We start from the raw sequence: 6,165 nt of genomic DNA on the forward strand, positions 1-6,165 counted from the left end.
CACCCTTTGAACCTGGGCAGAACTTTGTGGCAACCTCAACCAATAAAGTGTGGCAGAAGTAATGCCATGTGAATTCCAAAGGTAGACCATAAAAATGCCACATGCTTTTGCCTGCCCTCTGGGTACCATTACTCTCGGAATCTAGACTCCTTATTGTAAGAAGTTCAACTAGCCCACATGGAGAGGCTCCACATCAACTAGCAGACACAAGAGTGAAGATGCTCTAGAGCCTGCAGCTGTCCAGTGACCCTGAGCCTTTGAGTCTTTCCAGATGAGGCCCCAGACATTGTGGAATATAAACAAGCCATCTTTCCTGCTCCCACCTGAACTCCTGACCCAAAGAATTACTGAGTTTTTTAAATAAAATGTTTCATTCTACAAAGTTTTGGGGTGGTTTGGTATTCAGAAATAGTAACCAAAAGAAAACCCACTAGAATATAAACTTAAGTCCATGGTAACATAAACAATTTAATAAATTGAAAGTTTAGTGAGGAATGGGATATTTTACATGGTTTCCAAGCATCTCCCCACAAAATACTTGTTCATAACCAAAGGGGAAAGTGTAATTCACAGAAGTCTGGCAGACATTCAGTTAAGAGACACTGTACAAAATACCTAACCTGCAATCTTCAAACGTGTCCAGATGATACAAGGGCGCACTATTCCTAACAGCCAAAATGTGGAAACAACCCAAGTGTCCACCAAATGTTGACTGGATGAACAAAATATGGCATACCCATACCACAAAATAGTATCTGGCAATAAAAGTAACTAGGTACTGATGCACGCTACAACATGAATGAATCTCGAAAACATGACTCTAAGTGAAAGAAGCCAGACGCAAAAGTCCTCATACTGTCCGATTCCATTTACATGAAATGTTCAGAAAAGACAAATCTACAGAGATAGAAGGTAGATTAGCAGTCAGCTGCGGGTGGGAACGGGTAGTAACTGCACATGGATAGGTTTTTGGGGAGAGTGCCGGAAATGTTCTAATATTAGATTATGTTGTTGGTTGCACAACTCTATAAATTTACTAAAAATCAACTAATTATACACTTAGAAAAAGATCATGGAAGGAAAAACTAAGAACTGTTCCAGATTGAGAGAGACTAAAGATAACTAAATTCAATGCGCAATTCTAACTAGATTCTTTACTATAAATGATATTGGAACAACTGGCAAAACTTCAATGGAGTCTGAGGATTAGATGGTAATAAACTGATCTCCTGATTTTGATGGTTGTGTTCTGCATATATATGAGAATGTTCTTATTGTAGGAAACAGACAATATTGGGGGTAATGTGGCATCATTTTTGTCAACTTAGTTTCAAATGATTCAGGGGAAGAAGTTCTTTGTACTGTACTTGCAACTTTCTATAAATCCGAAACTATTTCAAAAAAAGTTTTAATGTGCAAGCTATAAAACAAAATCAGTTAAACTCGAGTTAAAGAAATGCCAGGTAAAAAAATGAATGCCAGTTTTTTATTATCAAAACAGTAACCTAAAGATTGATAATATCCACTGGTAGTGAGTGTAAGTAGAAAAACTGTACTTTCTGCATGTTTACAGGACAACTGGCAGTACCTCCCAAGATCTTAAATAACAATTTCTATAAGCCCGCAATTCCGCTTCTATACCCTCTTATAACCAAACCCCTCCTCCCTCAAGGATAAGCTTGGTGCCCCTCCGAGGAATTCCCAGAGTGGCCAGTTTATACTTATTTCTTTGCACTCACCTCACTACGTTGTAATTATCTACTTCTACACCTATTTTCCCTATTGGACTGAACTTCTTCAGGGCAGGAATCGTGTTTTCTTTGCACATCTGGGCCTATCACTGAGGTTCAAAATGGAAAGGCTATGGAGGGCTGGTGACTTGGAGTCCAAGATATTCCAAGTGAATAGATCAGCATCAGAAAATGACTGAAGTAAGGTAGTAAATGTCTGAATATACTGGGCAAAAGGTAAGTAAAACCAAAAAGGTAGACTGGAATAAAACGAGAGATGAGCGGGGCAGGGAGGGTTAACAGTGGGAGAACCTTTTCGTGGGTAATAAAGAAACATAAAGTGTTTGAGAAGCTGATTTGGAATGGACACACTTTTCAGACAAGTTATCTATGTGAAAAGTATATCTCAGGCTCAGCAGAAAGTGAGCTTGAAGGATCATTTAGCATTTTAGAACTGGGAGAAATAAAAATCATAGGAAGTAAAGTTAAAAATAATAAAATTAGGGCTTCCCTGGTGGCGCAGTGGTTGAGAGTCCGCCTGCCGATGCAGGGGACACGGGTTCGTGCCCCGGTCCGGGAGGATCCCACATGCCGCGGAGCGGCTGGGCCCGTGAGCCATGGCCGCTGAGCCTGCGCGTCCAGAGCCTGCGCTCCGCAACGGGAGAGGCCACAGCAGTGAGAGGCCCGCGTACAGCAAAAAAAAAAAAAAACCTAATAATAAAATTATTAACAATAAAATTCACTGAATTGGGTTCTAGCCTTCAAAAGCATAATTTAACAGAGGAGCTGTCAAGACCCTCGTGGTGGCATTCCTAAATATTAAGCACAAGGTCACTTTCAAGCCCAGACTGGATTCCTTGGCCAGAGCATGCCTCAAAAATCCTTCTTTATGCTTTCCACTCACTTTATCAGACTTGCCGTTATTTCCTCCATAAAGTCCCACTATCCTCTCTATCCTTTGGGGTTCTTCTTTCCCCAAAGCGGGTAAATAGAATTGTCCAAGGTTAAGACCACCATCCACAGATATCCAAAACAAAAAAGCTAAATTTTTTGCTTGCAAAGAAATCTGGCCTTACAAAGCAAGTGCTGATCTTATCACAGTTTTGAGAAGCAAGTAGTACAGGGATTGGTACACTCTCAGAAGCAGTTTAGGGATTGGCCAATTTTCACAGGATGGTTCCCAAGGCTGCTACTGACAGGCCGACCCTCAGGAGGAAGGCACTGAAAAGAGACTTCCAGTGACTGGGCAAGTTTTAAAGGGCTCGGCAGTTACTTGTTCAAGGCTTGGGAGGAGGGTCAAGGAAGTCTGTCTTCTTCAATTTGGAGAATCGGAGCTTTTTATTCTCAACTGTAAGTGCCCCCATTCCCTCATCATGGCTATTGTGGTTCCCCGCCCCCTCCCAAAACAAGTACACAGATCCATTCTTAATTAAAAAAAAAAAAGTTTCCTCTTTTCAGCAGTTTGCTGTTTTAGGGAAACCAAGTAAAGATAATAAAAAATAAAACGTAGGTAAATCATACAAGTTTCATAACCTTAAAACAATTCTTTCAAAATCCTTGGTCTACTGTTGCCAATCACTTTGGGAAACAGAAGGTGACTTTTACCATTATTTCTCCATTCTAAGAGATGCAAGATTTCATAAAGAGGACCTAGTGGATTAATTAACTAGGAAAGAAGTTGTTCAGTGCTTCCATATCTATAGATCCTTTATTGATGCTGCTCTCTCTATATTCTTAGTACTCAGTTAAATCTGTATCTTCACCATTAGAAAACAGCAGGCTAATGCAGCTGCACTAATCTATCCACCTCTGTTCATAGTAAATTACCTTTAATTCCACAGTGTGTGGCAGACACGGAATTACCAAAAATTGCGCTGACGTGCACAAGAAAATATTACTTCCCAAAGAGGCACTTAAAGGGTTTCTTTTGTTGCTTTTTAGTATCGTGATTATTTAAGAATATCCCATTATTGAAAAAATACACTGCAAAAAAAATCATTCAGGTAATATAAGACTTTTTAAAGCCACAGAACTTTCTTTTCAGTTCCTGTGAAATCTAAGTTCTAAAAAGATTTCACTTCAGAAGCAACCCCACACAGTCATCTCACGAGCAAAAGCTTCTGGAGCTGCACTGCCTGAGCTCAAATCAGCTCCACAGCTGACCGGCTGTGTGATCTTCGACAAGTCACTTAATCCTGGGGCCTCAGTTCCTTCTGCACAACCTACTCTGAGAAGCACTTCTGAGAAAGAACAGTTTCATACAAGAAAAGCACTTAGAACATAAGGCTGTGAGTTGCCATTATCTAACTCCAAAAAATCTACATGAAATGTCCCAACTATTGGAATACAGGTTTGTAGTTTTTTTGTTTTTAAGTAACTTTAAAAACACATAATATTCAGGGATTTCCCTGGTGGCGCAGTGGATAAGAATCCGCCTGCCCATGCAGGGGACACGGGTTCGAGCCCTGGTCCGGGAAGATCCCACATGCCGCGGAGCAACTAAGCCTGTGCGCCACAACTACTGAAGCCCGGGAGACACAACTACTGAAGCCCGCACGCCTAGAGCCCGTGACCCACAAGAGAAGCCACTGCAAGAAGCAGCCCACACACTGCAAGGAAGAGAAGCCCCGGCTTGCCGCAACTAGAGAAAGCCCGCGCGCAGCAACGAAGACCCAACGCAGCCATAAATTAATTAATTAATTAAAAAAAAAAAAAACAGTATTTGTACAATGCATGAAAGTAAGATTCAAAGGTCTGGGTTCAAACACAGGAATACCCCTTCTCAGACTTGTGGCCTTCAGCAAGTCATCATCTTTCAGTCAGTCTCCGCACTTGTCAAACACTGCCCTAACAGGTGTGTGACATCCAGAGTGGCGGCCACGGCAGAAAGCTGGGGCGTGACCCCTCAAAGGGACTTCAACCACAAATTCACCAAAAGCACATCGCAAACCTGGGTTCAAGTTAAAAAGGGGTAGGGACACGGGTTCGAGCCCTGGTCCGGGAAGATCCCACATGCCGCGGAGCAACTAAGCCTGTGCGCCACAACTACTGAAGCCCGGGAGACACAACTACTGAAGCCCGCACGCCTAGAGCCCGTGACCCACAAGAGAAGCCACTGCAAGAAGCAGCCCACACACTGCAAGGAAGAGAAGCCCCGGCTTGCCGCAACTAGAGAAAGCCCGCGCGCAGCAACGAAGACCCAACGCAGCCATAAATTAATTAATTAATTAAAAAAAAAAAAAACAGTATTTGTACAATGCATGAAAGTAAGATTCAAAGGTCTGGGTTCAAACACAGGAATACCCCTTCTCAGACTTGTGGCCTTCAGCAAGTCATCATCTTTCAGTCAGTCTCCGCACTTGTCAAACACTGCCCTAACAGGTGTGTGACATCCAGAGTGGCGGCCACGGCAGAAAGCTGGGGCGTGACCCCTCAAAGGGACTTCAACCACAAATTCACCAAAAGCACATCGCAAACCTGGGTTCAAGTTAAAAAGGGGTCCCAGATCTCTGCAGCTAAAAATCTTTTAACAACTCCACCTTCACCTCCCGTCACCGACCTTCAATTCCTAACCCTAAATCCAGCTCTCACGTCCTCACCACTGCTCAGATGGACGGGTGAGCATCTCCGCCCCACTCCGGTCCACCCTCCAGGCCAGCACCAGTTCCCTTCCTGCACACAGGTCTGTCACTTCCACGCCTGAAGACCATTGGCTCAACACAGCTGCACCTCCAACCGGAGTATCAAAGTTCGTTCAGCTCTAAATAAGTCACGCACGCATTACTTCACTTCCAAAGATGAACACGCACTTCCCACAAGCCGCACTTTTCACGCGGTCCTCTCCCCAAGGCGCTCCCCACAACCTTGACTCCCGCCCCACCTATCTGGCGAGACCCGGGTACCCGCCGCTGTCTGCCCGCACTTGCCCATCTGCATTGTAAATCACCACACACAAGAGTCCTTCAGGTCTCAAGAGGCTGCCATTACCCATTCCATTCAATTAGAACGAGTTTTAAGAGAATTCAGGTAAGCCTCCCATTCAAATTCAAAGAAAATACTTTAAATATTTAACTACTTATCATTTTGCAACTGTGTACAGGGTGAACTGGTGGCTACAGGTTTGGACGTTCCAAAGCAAAGTGAGAGGAGAAATTCTGCACCCAGACTGTACGTCAACGCAGGAAGCGACGACATATGAAAAGTTAAAACGTTCATGTCAACAACTGCATGTGGTCAATATTCACACCAAACGCTCAGGGGTGAAGGAACTGGGCTTTGCTACCGGCTGTTCTCTCCTCCTGAGAGACAGCCGCCACAGCGCAGGCCGGGTGAGCTCGCATCCGCTCGGCCCGCGTCCGCACTCGCTCCGGGCGGCTCCCCGGGTCCCCGTCCCGCCGCCCTCCGCACGCCCGGCCCTCCCCTGCCGCCGCCCAGT

Source organism: Neophocaena asiaeorientalis, unplaced genomic scaffold, assembly GCF_003031525.2.
Source record: "Neophocaena asiaeorientalis asiaeorientalis breed wild unplaced genomic scaffold, Neophocaena_asiaeorientalis_V1.1 scaffold124, whole genome shotgun sequence".
Classification (NCBI taxonomy): Eukaryota; Metazoa; Chordata; class Mammalia; order Artiodactyla; family Phocoenidae; genus Neophocaena; species Neophocaena asiaeorientalis.